This window comes from Schistocerca americana, chromosome 3 (assembly GCF_021461395.2).
Source record: "Schistocerca americana isolate TAMUIC-IGC-003095 chromosome 3, iqSchAmer2.1, whole genome shotgun sequence".
NCBI lineage: Eukaryota > Metazoa > Arthropoda > Insecta > Orthoptera > Acrididae > Schistocerca > Schistocerca americana.
This window is the reverse complement of record NC_060121.1, coordinates 936,332,934-936,348,626: the sequence shown is the minus strand read 5'-3', so window position 1 is coordinate 936,348,626 and position 15,693 is coordinate 936,332,934. Positions and strand designations below refer to the sequence as shown.

Genomic DNA, 15,693 nt, shown 5'->3' with positions numbered 1-15,693 from the left:
CAGGTCATTTATATAGATCAGGAACAGCAGAGGTCCCAGGACGCTTCCCTGGGGAACGCCTTATATCACTTCAGTTTTACTCGATGATTTGCCGTATATTACTATGAACTGCGACCTTCCTGACAGGAAATCACGAATCCAGTCGCACAACTGAGACGATACCCCGTGGGCCCGCAGCTTGATTAGAAGTCGCTTGTGAGGAACGGTGTCAAAAGATTTCCGGAAATCTAGAAATACGGAATCAACTTGAGATCCCCTGTCGATAGCGGTCATTACTTCGTGCGAATAAAGAGCTAGCTGCGTTTCACAAGAACGATGCTTTTTTAAACCATGCTGATTACGTATCAATAGATCGTTCCCTTCGAGGTGATTCATAATGTTTGAATACAGTATATGCTCCAAAACCTTACTGCAAACCGACGTCAATGATATAGGTCTGTAGTTCGATGGATTACTCCTACTACCCTTTTTAAACACTGGTGCGACCTGCGCAACTTTCCAATCTGTAGGTACAGATCTATCGGTGAGCGAGCGGTTGTATATGATTGCTAAGTAGGGAGCTATTGTATCAGCGTAATCTGAAGGAAACCTAATCCGTATACAATCTGGACCTGGAGACTTGCCCGTATCAAGCGATTTGAGTTGCTTCGCAACCCCTAAGGTATCTACTTCTAAGAAACTCATGCTAACAGCTGTTCGTGTTTCAAATTCTGGAATATTCCATTCGTCTTCCCCGGTGAAGGAATTTCGGAAAACTGCGTTCAATAACTCCGCTTTAGCGGCACAGTCGACGGTAACAGTACCATCGGCACTGCGCAGCGAAGGTATTGACTGCGTCTTGCCACTTGTGTACTTTACATACGACCAGAATTTATTCGGATTTTCTACCAAATTTCGAGACAATGTTTCGTTGTGGAACCTATTAAAGGCATCTCGCATTGAAGTCCGTGCCAAATTTCGCGCGTCTGTAAATTTTAGCCAATCTTCGGGATTTCGCGTTCTTCTGAACTTCGCATGCTTTTTCCGTTGCCTCTGCAACAGCGTTCGGACCTGTTTTGTGTACCATGGGGGACCAGTTCCATCTCTTACCAATTTATGAGGTATGAATCTCTCAATTGCTGTTGCTGCTATATCTTTGAATTTAAGCCACATCTCGTGTACATTTGCATAGTCAGTTCGGAAGGAATGGAGATTGTCTCTTAGGAAGGCTTCTAGTGATACTTTATCTGCTTTTTTAAATAAAATTATTTTGCGTTTGTTTCTGGTGGATTTGGAAGAAACGGTATTGAGCCTAGCTACAACGACCTTGTGATCACTAGTCCTTGTATCAGTCATGATGCTCTCTATTAGCTCTGTATTGTTTGTGGCTAAGAGGTCAAGTGTGTTTTCGCAACCATTTACAACTCGCGTGGGTTCGTGGACTAACTGCTAGAAATAATTTTCGGAGAAAGCATTTAGGACAATCTCGGAAGATGTTTTCTGCTTACCACCGGTTTCGAATTAGTATTTTTGCCAATATATCGAGGGAAGGTTGACGTCCCCACCAACTATAATCGTATGAGTTGGGTATTTATTTGTTACGAGACTCAAATATCCTCTGAACTGTTCAGCAACTATATCATCGGAGTCTGGGGGTCGGTAGAAGGAGCCAATTATTAACTTAGTTCGACTGTTAAGTATAGCCTCCACCCATAGCAATTCGCACGGAATATCTACTTCGACTTCGCTACTAGATAAACCACTACTGACAGACACAAACACTCCACCACCAATTCTGCCTAATCTATCTTTCCTGAACACCGTCTGAGACTTCGTAAAAATTTCTGCAGAACTTATTTCAGGCTTTAGCCAGCTTTCTGTACCTATAACGATTTCAGCTTCTGTGCTTTCTATTAGCGCTTGAAGCTCAGGGACTTTCCCAGCACAACTACAAAAATTTACAACTACAATTCCGACTGTTCCTTGATCCAAGCACGTCCTGTATTTGCCATGCACCCTTTTGAGATTGCAGCCCACCCCGTACTTTCCCGAGGCCTTCTAACCTAAAAAAACCGCCCAGTCCACGCCACACAGCCTCCGCTACCCGTGTAGCCGTCAGCTGAGTGTAGTGAACTCTTGACTTATTCAGCGGAACCCGAAACCCCACCACCCTATGGCGCAAGTCAAGGAATCTGCAGCCAACAGGGTCGCAAAACCGTCTGAGCCTTTGATTCAGACCCTCCACCCGGCTCTGCGCCAAAGGTCCGCAGTCGGTTCTGTCAACGATGCTGCAGATGGTGAGCTCTGCCTTCATCTCGTAAGCAAGACCGGCAGCCTTCACCAAATCAGATAGCCTCTGGAATCCAGAGAGAATTTCCTCAGATCCAAAGCGACACACGTCATTAGTGCCGACATGTGCCACCACCTGCAGCTGGCTGCACCCTGTGCTCTTCATGGCATCCCGAAGGACCCTTTCCACATCAGGAATGACTCCACCCGGAATGCACACGGAGTGCACACTGGTTTCTTCCCCTCCTTAGCCGCCATATCCCTAAGGGGCCCCATTACGCGCCTAACATTGGAGCTCCCAACTACCAATAAGCCCACCCTCTGCGATTGCCCGGACCTTGAAGGCTGAGAATCGTCCTGTGAAACAGGGCAGGCAGCTGCATCTGGCTCAGCCAGAGACAGTACCTGAAACCTGTTTGTCAGACGCACCGGGGAGGCTTTCTGATCAGCCTCCGGGGACGTCTTTCGCTACCTGCCACGACTTGGAACGACCTCCCAATCAACCACAGGGAACTAAAACTTTTGTGTTCGTTCACAATCTTGCGAAGAGAATCATTTGTGCGATTAGTATTTAGTAAACATAAGTCTAAGGTCTTACATACGATGGCGTGTCCGCTCGAAGAAATTTTTCTTGACAATCGCCGTTTTGTACTCCGATTTCTACTTTCAGAAACACTTTCTCGAATGAACAAACAAATAGCAGTAACGAGTTTCAAAGTGTGGGTGGAAAAGTTTAAAAGTGTGATGGATGATCACCGCTCCGGCTGCCAGAAGAACAAACTGCTGAAATATGACGGATCAGTTCTGACGCAACTCGTTCGATCATTCAAAACAAACTGAACTTTCGGAAGACTTGTGCAAGACGGGACTCCACAGAGCTTATCGTTCATCATAAAAGAAGAGAGTTTTCACATTCCCACCGAGCTCAAAAAATCCTGTCAATACCGAAGGTGATACATTTTTGGATAGGATTTCAAAATGTGGTGGAACTTGGATACATTATTTTCAGTCTGAGCTCTTGGGTGAAAGGATGCAATTGAAACACCCTGAATTGATTGTCCCTAAGAAATTCCAAACACAGCCATCGGCTTGTAAGGTCATGTTAACCATCTTTTTGGGTGGCCATGTTACGATTTTCTGGAAAGACCAACGCACTGCCGGCCGAAGTGGCCGTGCGGTTAAAGGCGCTGCAGTCTGGCACCGCAAGACCGCTACGGTCGCAGGTTCGAATCCTGCCTCGGGCATGGATGTTTGTACTGTCCTTAGGTTAGTTAGGTTTAACTAGTTCTAAGTTCTAGGGGACTAATGACCTCAGCAGTTGAGTCCCATAGTGCTCAGAGCCATTTGACCAACGCACTATCAACAGCCTATACTACCCAGGCGTGACTGAAAACAAGTCTACGCTGAAGAGGAAATTACCGGAATGGAAGTGGAAGAGCTCTCGACCTTATACTGCGCAGCTAACGTATCGAACTATTTAAAAATGGTTTTTGAGCTCCTATCTCGTCCTCGCTACAGCCCTACCCTTACACGTTTGGACTTTTTTCTGCTTGATGTGATGAAAGAAACTTTGCGTGGTATCAAGTCCATCGACAACGACGAAGTAAAGAAAACTGACTTCGATGTCGTACTAAAGAATAGGATAAAAAGGCTTATAATATGGGAGATGTGCGTTGTAGATGGTAGGTGTTACGTGAAAAAACAGACAAAGGATTTTGCTGATTTAATAAACCATTTTCGCGGTCACCTATTTGTACGTTCTGTTAGTTAGTGACCATGTATTACATGTCAGTACACGACGTCGAGTTACAGAAATTCGGGTTTATACAGAAGGGCAACAGTAATCTATATCGTCGCGTACTACTTGTGAACGGAATAGGAAGAAAAGGGGGAATGAGACTACTATACCATGTACGCTCCACAACACACTGAACAGTTGTTTTCGTAATAAAAGTGTAAACGTATACTTCTTAGTGGTCAAACGTACCCTGGTTCTCCTAAACGTATGCTCACTTGCACGTTGTTTGGTTGAGTTCAGCGTGTGGTGATTCTTCAAATTTAATGACGTGAATCTTCAGTTCCATAACGCTCTCCTTTCATTTAATATCAGACCTGCTACTCTGAATCGTGTGAACCGTCTATTAAAAGGGACCTGACACACAAATCCCCGAATATGTGGAACAGATACAGTGCATAAAGTCTTACTGGGGCCAAACACGTAATTCTTACGATAGAAAAATGTAGTGCGCTGGAAAACTTGCTATCGATTTCGACGGCTCTAAACGTTGAACTGAACCAGAAACACACGATTTAAAACGCTGAAACTCGTGGTCCCGCACGCAAATTTCGCAGGAAAATATCCAAGAGATAATACTGTAATAAACGCCCATCGTTTGTAACGGTCCAGTTATACTGGTCATCGATGCACTTTTTTTACTTCATCCTTTAAAATAGTAACGCTTTAGGGTTAGACTGAAAACTTGCTATCGATGTTCAACGGCTCTAAACGTTGAACTGAACGAGAAACACACGAATTAAAACGCTGAAACTCGTGGTCCCGCACGCGAATTTCGCAGGAAAATATCCAAGAGATAATACTGTAAAAAACGCCCATCGTTTGTAACGGTCCAGTTATACTGGTCATCGATGCACTTTTTTTACTTCATCCTATAAAATAGTAACGCTTTAGGGTTAGACTGAAAATGTCTGCTGAGTGATGCAGTTAGGGCTAAAATGAAGTCATTTTTATTAATAGTTTAATTTTTAATAGCTGTTGCCTGTTTCATGTTGACGAATGAGACGCCACGTAGCATTTTAATCCGCCAGCGGATGGAGAACCTGGACGTAGGAGGCCTGGACTATGACAGCAACACGATAATGGCTCGGGAAGCTCAGAACTTACAGAAAATGTCGCCTAGCTAAACGAAGATTCTCTAATAACTTTTACTGAATCAGTCATTGGCCTATGTTGGTTCGAGACTGATTTTTTTCATTTATTTGTCTTCTGACTGGTTTGACGCAGCCCGCCGCGAATCATTCTCCTCAGACATTCTCTTCATCTCTGAGTACCACTTGCACCATTCGTCCTCCGTTATTTCCTGGATTTTTTCCTGTCTCTCTCTTCCTCTACAGTTTTTAACCTCTACAGTTCTGATAAGTACCATGGGAGTTATTCCCTGATATATCAACAAATGTCCTACCATCCTGTCTCTTCTTGTCTGTGTTTTCCCTGTGTTCCTTTCTTGGCCAATTCTGTGAAGAGCTCCTCATTCTTTATCATTCCACGTGTTTTTCTACATTCGCGCCGTTCCAGACTGTAGCGCCTAGAACCGCTCGGCCACCACGGCCGGCCTACAGAGAGTACATTCCTGCCAAGACTTCCTGCAGTATCACAGAAGCAACATCCAGCTTCTCGTGTCCTATTACACGACCTCGTTCAAAACCAGTGAGGCGTTGATAATGGCGTCTTTGACATTCCTGACTGACATCAATTCACCACGTCAAATCTCATAGGTAACTATTGATCACGACCGTTACAGCTTTCATTTAAAACAAACCTGATACGCATCCTCGTAGTGGCACTACTAGCGCCCCTCTTATGAGACTGGCGCCAAATATGAATATACTCCGCTAGCCACCAAGCGGTGTGTGGCGGAGGGCACAATTCGCGTCAAGGTCATATTTCCCACCCTCTCTTCCACTCGCGGATCGCGCGAAGGAAGAACGACTGTGTGAACGCCTCAGTACGAGCTCTTATTTCCCTTATCTTTGAATGATGATCATTATGTGATTTGAAAGTTGGTGGTAATAATATATATGCTCTACATCGTCGGTGAAGATTGGATTTCGGAATTTAGAAAGCAGCCTCTTCTGTTTAGCGCGTCGTCTATCTGCAAGTGTGTCCCAGTTCAAACTTCCTATGAGATTTGTAACGCTCTCGCGATGGCTAAATGTACCAGTCACGAATCTTGCCGCTCTTCTTTGGATCTTCTCAATCTCTTGAATCAGACCCAACTGGTAAGGGTCCCACACAGACGAACAATACTCTAAGACTGGACGAACTAACGTATTGTAAGCCATTTCCTTTGTTGAAGGACTGCATCGCTTCAGGATGCTACCAATAAACCGCCGGCCGCGGTGGTCTAGCGGTTCTAGGCGCTCAGTCCGGAGCCACGCGACTGCTACGGTCGCAGGTTCGAATCCTGCCCCGGGAATGGATGTGTGTGATGTCCTTAGGTTAGTTAGGTTTAAGCAGTTCTAGATTCTAGGGGACTGATGACCATAGATGTTAAGTCCCATAGTGCTCAGAGCCATTTGAACCATTTTGAACCAATCAACCGCAATCTAGAGTTCGCCTTACCCGTTACTTGTGTAATCTGATCATTCCATTTGAGATCATTTCGAATAGTCACACCCAGATACTTGACTGATGTTAACGCTTCCAAAGACTGATCATTTATTTTGTACTCATACATTAATGGGGATTTTCGCCTTGTTATACGCAGTAGATTACACTTACTAACATTGAGAGATAACTGCCAGTCATTACACCACGCATATATTTTCTGCAAATCCTTAGTGACTTGTTCACAACTTTCGTGTGATACTACTTTCCTGTGGACTACAGCATCATCGGCAAACAGTCTAATGCCGCTGTCGATACCATCAGCCAGATCGTTTATCTAAATCGTAAAAAGCAGAGGACCTATTGCGCTGCCCTGGGGCACACCTGATGGTGTAAATTCACGGCAACGAAGTACCGTTACATGATACAGTGGTCTGATGCCGCAGGCGCTTCAGCTGTGACAGAATACGACTGAAGGAAGAAGAGTGAAGTGGGTGACCATCTCTCTGTGAAAGACTGGGAATTGCAATAGAGCTGGAGCCCATTGTGATCGGTGACCGCCGTATCTCAATCAGGGTGACAATAGGAAAGGTGAAAATCAGTTATGTCTCAGTTTTCAACATTCTGCAAGATATTTTGAAATTAACTTGCGGTATGCTTGGATCCGCTCCATGACAACGAGAACGTCCCACTTCATTCTGTGCAGATCACAGAAACAAACGCTACTTCTTTGAAATATCAAATTTTGCCTCACTCACGTATTCTCCCAGCATGCCATCCGGTTACCAAATCCTTTTCGTTCAGATAAAGGCGCCCTTGCGTGGCAGGCATTACCGGAACGATGATGAGGTGGTTTTCGATCTGAAATGTTTCGTGAACAACCAAAACGCACGCTACTGTAACCAAGGTATCTGCAGCATCGTCCGTCGTTTGGCAAAATTTGTCGCGTTGAAGGACTAACACGATCGTCAAGTTCCATAATCGCAGCTTGATTTTTTCCGAGGTAATATTTACAACTTTATGACTATGCCTCGTATGCAACAAAAGCTTATACAGCGGGTTCCTTACGGATAAAGCGCATTTTAATGCTGCATGTTGGTGAGATGATAGTGTTATACCTCGCGTAAGAAAGAGAAATGGCTACCTGCATGTGTCGGGATTCGAAAGCGGCAGGACCGTGCCTTATCGAGACTACAGTCTATAGATCCGTGATAATAATGCCCAGTATTCCGTTCCAGTTACGTGATCATAAAACATATGGGTTCAGGACAGCCATCCACAACGCCATGCAGGATCTCACGTGACAAGCTCCCTAAAAGATATAGGGGGTGTTCAGTCTCTCTGCAGTTCCGTATGATCGCTACCCGCGCGTACCGTATGATTGTTGGCCTGGCTGAGTTACTTCCCTTCAAGCTGGGGCACTTTCAACATTTAATGTGAAAATTTGTAAGTAAAAATGAATATTCAATAAATTAATAACTTGTATTTCACTGAGTTTCATTTCGGTGTATTCACTGCGGCATTACGGTACGCGCGGCAAACAATCATACGGCACTGCGGAGAGACTTTTTGAACACCCCGTATATGCTTTTCGCTCGGACGTGTGTCATGGCGCAGCCATATCAGGACGCTTGAGACAAGAGATGGGCTTGTTTACAGCACGACAAGTATCCCACAGGGACAATACGACCGACGTCAGGAGCATAACAAACTGTCATCGTGGCGACCATTGCTTCCCATTAAAATGCAGGAGAGACAACGTGCACCATCATTCATGAGGCCAACGACAACACAGGATGCAGGAATGGAAACTACCTTGTCTTTTCAGGCGCGTCGCAGTTCTGCATAAAGCATCACGACAGACGTATTCATATGTAGAGCTCCGAGGAGAACGAACGTTCCCACATTGCATTCGTAATCGTCTTACGGGTCCAACATCTGGCCTAATGGTGCGGAGTTGAAACTGTGTACACAACTCGTCGCCTCTGATTCGCGTAGCCGTTAATGTGGACCGCAGCCGTTACGTTTCTGACATGTTAGAGTCGATGACAGTGCCCTCTCTTCGACGTGTCCGTGACATTGTCTTTCAACAAGAAACGTAAGATCACACTTGCCCCGGCCTACCTCGATGCAGGTGTTAGAATGTTGAGCTGATCAATACGTTCTCAGATCACTCATTCACTGAAAACATCTGGTTATGGTTTGCCTAGAGGGTAGCACATCACCACTCTTCAGTCATTACTGATGATGAACTGCGCTGTACAATTGAAGCAGCATAGTTTAACATACCTATATTTGCCATCCAAGTTCAGTTAGATTCGCTATCCAGCCAGGATACAGCCACTTTGCAGACAAATGTGGAACTCTGTGTAGGGGTTAACTGGCACACCTCTTCTATTTCCTGCCACCGCTGGGGTAGAGCGTTATTACCGTGATACGGAGTGTATGTAAAGGTACATGATGCACCGTAACTTCAATCTGCTTGGAAACATCGTAAAGAAAGGAAACCGCTTAATCGTTTTTCTGACGGGTAACGAAACTTATTTGTTCTAGTAAACCCCTACATCGATTTGAGGCGCTGCTGGTGGAGGTTTCCGAAAGTGTGACTAACTGTGGTTGCATGAAGGTGTGATAATCTTCTGTTTCTGATGCATGTGAGCGTGTGATATCCATTTTGGTTTTGATATCCCTTTGGAGCTAGTTGTCGTACCTATGACAACTCGTTCCACGCAGCCCCATCAAAGATAGAATCCTGGCTTAAAGGCTTAGTAATAAGAAAGAGCGATGTACAGCCACCAGTAAGAGCGACATGGCTAAGGGTGACAATTCGAAGAAGAAAGCGCTTCCTAGAAAAAAAAATAGTCGATTTGAATTTTCTTGTACGGATTCCCATGATCGCGTGTGAGATATTAGCTAGGCCGAAAATGAAAACAGATCGGTTTTCATTAATGACAGTAGATGATGTGGAACCTGCCCATGACGGAGGGCATTCACCCCCAGCCTCCTGCAAAGACGTCCAGGGGCTAGCGTTGCTGCCTCTGGATCACGGGGTCCCGGGTTCGACTTCCGGCCGGGCAGGGGATTTTCTCTCTTCTCAAGGACTAGGTGTTTGTATAGTCCCCATCATTTCATCATCATTCGTGAAAGCGGCGGGTATGATTGGAACTTTGTACGGGCGCTGATAACCGCGTAGTTGAGCGCCCCACAAACCAGATATCATCGTCATCATCATCATCCTGCAACGACGGCAGTTCCCACGAACCCTGGACACCCTCAGACATACGTATACCACATCGAACATCGAACAAGGCCGACAGCGAATACCCCACAATATCAAGGGCCTCCTGTTCACCATGTTATTTTGAAGTATAGTACCCGCTACTCCACTGGAAAGATTGTCGAAACCGATGGCAGCAGGATTCGTGTGTCCACCACCGATAAAAAAGTGTAAAACAAGAGATGGCCAGAACAGGACGGTTCCAATTAGTACTAACAAAATGAAATTTTCCAAAAATATAGGTCACCTGTTCAAAAAAACAAGCACTCAACTCCGAGATTTGTGGTTGATTTAAAGCATTGAACGAATTCTATGTGAATAATTACAGTTAGGTACAAGACTAAGCAGAACTTACTTTTCTTGAAGAATTCATTATTTGTTATACATTACGTTCATAGTGTTGTTTATACTTTCAAGTATTATTTCTTTCAAAGGAATTTGTTTTTTTGAAAAACATGTTCTCTGAAGAAGAAGTCACGCGAAGTTCTGATTAAATATTTTTTTTTCCTCAAAAATTGCTTTGTTGTACCTAAGTATCCCAATCTATAACAGCTTTCGCCGATTCACCTCTAGGAGTATAACAAGTAACCTCTTATACGGGATTAGTTGGCGTAATTGCAATCTTTAGGATGAGTATTTTTGGTGTTACCTACATACTTTCTCATTAATGCGTCCTTTATGATTTTTCAGTCAGAAGATAAGCTACCCGCCGCACTCGCCAGAATCACTCCAAACACGCACAAAACATTGAAAAATCAAAAACCAAAATCTGTGCCAACTAGCCCCAGTTTTCCCTACTAAATTTCGCACTATGTATGGCCATGTTGTTGCTGTGGTCATCAGTCCTGAGACTGGTTTGATGCAGCTCTCCATGCTACTCTATCCTGTGCAAGCTTCTTCATCTCCCAGTACCTACTGCAACCCACATCCTTCTGAATCTGTTTAGTGTATTCATCTCTGGGTCTCACCTCTACGATTTTTACTCCCCACGCTACCCTCAAATACTAAATTGGTGATCCCTTGATGCTTCAGAACATGGTCTACCAAACGATCCCTTCTTCTAGTCAAGTTGTGCCACAAACTCCACTTCTCCCCAATTCTATTCAACTCATTAGGTATGTGATCTACCCATCTAATCCTCAGCATTCTTGTGTAGCAACGTATGGCCATCAATCACCTATGGGTGTACTCATGTATAAATAGTACGGTACACGCAGAAGTGAAGTTTCAGTAATTGCTGTCCTTGCTGATGCTGCGATTTTAATGGCTAGCAATGATCTTGGCACTCGTCGCCGAAGCACATACGTCATCAGCGTGCGCCGTTGAGCGGAAACCCTGTCGTCAATTTCGCTGGCCGGCCGGCGTGCCCTGCAATTACTGACCTTTGCTGCTGACACGCAGAGCCGTTGGCGAGCAGGTCCGGCAAGCAGACGCGGCGGCAAGTTCAAGAGCGACACGGCGACCACGCCCGGGCCAGCCAGCTCCAAGGCCGCGTCCGCGAACTGCTATAAATGCCCGGCCCACCGCCTTACAGGCATCACTGTCTGCCGAAGCAACAGATCGACGCACCATGAAGGCTTTCGTAAGTACCTCCTTACAAATATGAAGCACCATTCAGTACAAGTGTATTCACTACTTAAGATGATATCACCATCAACAGCAACAGTAGGAGACGTTCAACATCCGCTTTCATATGGAGGTCTCCAACAGACTTGCCTATACATACACATCTGCATACATACTACACAAACTACTATGAAGTATATCGCAGAGACCACTTATCGTTGTACCACATTTAGGACCTTCAGCGACTTGCATCCATACTGTACCTGCATCTTGTTGTGATCTTCAGTCTCAAGACTAGTTTGACGCTACTCTTCACGATGGTCTATTTCTTGAACGTCTTTTTGCTATTGCAATTTATAACCATTTGAATCAGCTTACTGTAGCCAAGCCTTCCTCTTCCACTCAAATTCTTACCCCAGATCCCACACTTTCCTCCACTGCCAAACTGAGGACTCTTGATGCCTCAGAAAATGGCCTATCAACCGATTCATTCTTTTACCCGACTTCTGTCACACATTTCTTTTCTCCCAGATTCGAATCAATACTTTCTCATTAGCAATCCAATCTACCCTGCTAATACGGTCCGCCTCGGTGGCTGTGGGGTCAGCGCAGCAGATTGCTAACTGATCGAACCCGAGTTCGAACTCCAGCTGAGTTGCAGTTTTTCCCTACTCGGAAACTGGGTGTTATGCTGTCCTCATTCTAGTACCGTCATAATTGACACGAAAATTGCCTGCATGGCATCATTTGACTAGTCTCAATACATGTACCAAGGTGCAACTTGGTCCTAATGAATGCTCAGAATTGTCTAAACACACTATCGTATCTTCCACTATTGAGGTGGATCTACGGACACGCTCCGACAGTCAATTAAAAAAACTTCAGTATTCTCCTACAGCGTCACATTTTTATCCTTGTATCAGTTTTGGTTGATGTTCGTTTTACAACGTCTTTTCGACACTTTGCGCAATTTATTCAACCGATCTTCAGAGTCTATGGCCATCTCTGAGGGGATTGATGACCTCAGAAGTTAAGTCCCATAGCGCTCAGAGCAATTTGAACTATTTTTGAGCCATCTCTGACAGAAATGCAAAGTCATCAACAAACCTCAAAGCTTTACCTTCGAAGAATGCTACAATCGCGGGTTTTCCGTTCCTTAACCTATGTTCTAACGTAAGTTGCATAGTCAATACTGCTCTCGTGTTCCTACATTTCTCCATAACCCAAAGTGAACTTCACCGAGACAGGTTTCTACAAGTTTTTCCATCCTTCTACAGACAAACTGTGTCAGGATTTTGCAACTATATCTCACTAAACTTACGTCTTGGTAATATTCACAACTGCAAACTCCCGCTTCTTTGGAAATGGAAAGATTACATTCTTCTCGATGTCTGAGGATTTTCCCTTGTGTCATATACCTTGCACACGGGGTGGATTAGTTTTGTTCTAGCAGGCTCTCCTAAAAGATCTCGATAATTCTGAAGAAATATCGTCCACCCCAAAGGCCTCAGGCCCTTCTTTTTACTTCTTAAACTTCAGCAAAGATTCGCCTTGGCTCATACTGCCATCCATTCGCCTGAATACAGTTCCCAGCCAGTTCCATTTCACTTTCTTTGTGGTCATAACTGTGACTTTCACCCCAATCTTTATGTAATCCATTTGTTTACTATCGTATCTATATTAGTAATCCCCAATCTGCATTTCTTCATTGCTCGCCGAGTAACCAGCGGGTTTTCAATGGTACGCGTACTCTTCCCGTTTCAGGCTCGTGGCGGTCGGAAACTTACATGACAAATTAAAAGAGAGCGGTGAAATAAATAAATAATAAATAAATTAATAAAAACCTTTCATTGAAGATATTATGAAATACTGAATTTTTTCTGGCGTAATTCTATGAACTTATCTGGAGAGAGAAGTCTTTGATCTGAGCAGTCAGAGTCCGTAGTAGATCTGGTTGTCGAAACTTTTCTTTCCCTCATTTCTGCCTTATGAACTGTGGAACTCCTGTTCAGCAATATCACACATTTGCAATTATAAAACAGAGATAATATTGTAATTCAGACATGATTTCCACTGTTTTATTGCCTTGACAACATTGATTCCACAAGTTAACCAGTTATGCAGTACTATTTTTGTCAACAGTTTCATAGTGGCATAAGAATTTGATCCCGGATCATAGTGTTGGGGGACAGAAAATTATCGGTATTCTCTTGAATAACACGAAATATGAATTTTCCGTTTTTTCTGTATTTGATAATCAAAACAAAAAAGATGTTTCATCAACTGGTCTTCCCAAGGACCTAACCATTCTCTTTTTGCGCGTTTTCAGCACTAGCTTAGTCATATCAGAGTTTAAATGGCCCCTGTTGTTGCAAGAATCCAGACTATTTGTTCGGCGTATTGTGGTTGATTAAAGTGTTCTTTCGTGTGTTGTGGTCTCAGTGAATAAGACAGAAGCTGACGCTGACAGAGGCTGGCACTCTAAGCTCATGAGAGAGAGGTAAGGCCCTCTACGATACCTCTGTGGCAACATAGTGGCTTAGCTTATATTGCCAGACAATATATCATGCAAAAACGACCCAGTATCCGTACAGCGTATGTAACACGCCTACATACTCGTAAAGAATCTGAGCTCAGCTCCAGCAGTTTTCTTGTGTTAGTTGGTTCTAAGAAACATATTCTTGTGGACTTACACTATTTATAATAGATGTTCGCTGCAAAACATTTCAATAGAAAGTAAATCTTTACCACTTGCAGAACAGATTCTGGTGCCGTTTGAAAACTTCCATTCGATGTTGAAGGTTTTTAGTTGTGTCTGACACAAAGGTTTTACGCAGCACTAATAAGACACAGGACTTGCAGTCACGAGGACTATGTTTCCAATTCCTGCCATCCATTTTTAGGTTTTCTCCTAAATTGCTAAAGGCAAAAACTAGTGTGAATCCTTTGAAAAGTAAAGAAGTGATTGTTTTCTCTATCCTTCGTCTTCCGAGCCTATGCCCTGATTCTAATCACGTTTTCGTCGACGAGACGTTGAACTCTAAGCCTCCATTTTCTCGTTTTCAATTATAGCTGTGTTTCTCGACGGTATTGTTTATAGTGTGTAAGAGTTTGTCCCGCACATTGTTCTATATTTCGTAACGAGAGTCTCAAGGCTCATACAGTTGAGGTTTCCTATTATCTGCTACCTGCTCACCAACTCATTTCTATAAGAATTTTCTTCTGTGTACTAAAATAAATTCAGAGTGGTACATTCTGTTTAACTTGCGCTAAAAGGCAGTACAGAAGGCCTGCAACCATTACACAACTAACTCAGCAAGCCCATAGTAGTGCTTCAGGAAGCTACCAACAAAAAACCTATATTGACGAATTGCAGTCATGACCCATCATCAGAATAGCGGAAACAAGTTTGTTATGATAGTTTCCATTAGGTTCGTTTCCAATTTTCTGATGACAGAGTGTGCCTAAAACGTGACAAACTATTTGTAGGACTGATTGTTATTTGGGGACTTTAAGTAGTATTCAGTGTGTGCGTAGATAAAAATGCTGCCAGGTGATTATATTACCACAGCAACAAGGAATGTGTGTGTTCACTTTGTTACAGTAATGTACGACATTTCAGTTAATGGTGTGTTCTGTGTTGGCAGGTCTGCTCTTTCCTCGTAGTGCTGCTGGTGGCGGCCGTGTTCGCCCAGGAGAAGGCCAAGGAGACCCTGAAGGGCGCCGAGGCCTACTACGCCTACGCCGCCCCCTACGCCTACAGCGCCTTCGGCTACCCCGCCGTCAGCGCCTACTCCGCCTACCCCTATGGTGCCGTCGGTTACCCCTACTACTACCGCTAAGATGACATCAGTTCTGACATGATGTCTCCTGTACTGATTCTTCTGTTTGTCTCTTCCTTCTAAATACAACTGTATCACAAAACAAAAATTGTGTCGATTTCATTTATAATCTTATAACATTAACCTTGTTAAAGAAATCTAATATGTAGTTTGCCCCTGGGTCAATTATTCTGAGATATGATGATGGTGATGAAGTCCCATACTCCTTGATGGAGTGTAGGGGACCGATGCGGAAGACCCGCACTGCCGTACTAGGCAAGGTCCTAGTGGAGGTGGTTTGCCATTGCCTTCCTCCGACCGTAATGGGGATGAATGATGATGATGAAGACGACACAACAGCATCCAGTCATCTCGAGGCAGGTGAAAATCTCTGACCCCGCCGACAATCGAACCCG

General features: G+C 44.1%; 1 long non-coding RNA gene across 1 annotated transcript; it reads left to right on the top strand.

Annotated features, from left to right (window-relative positions):
* Nucleotides 1-11,056: 11,056 nt before the first annotated feature.
* On the top strand, nt 11,057-15,386 carry LOC124606900. The gene is made up of 2 exons (XR_006978746.1): nt 11,057-11,472; nt 15,104-15,386. It is a non-coding gene; the product is annotated as an uncharacterized LOC124606900 (long non-coding RNA).
* Nucleotides 15,387-15,693: the final 307 nt, after the last annotated feature.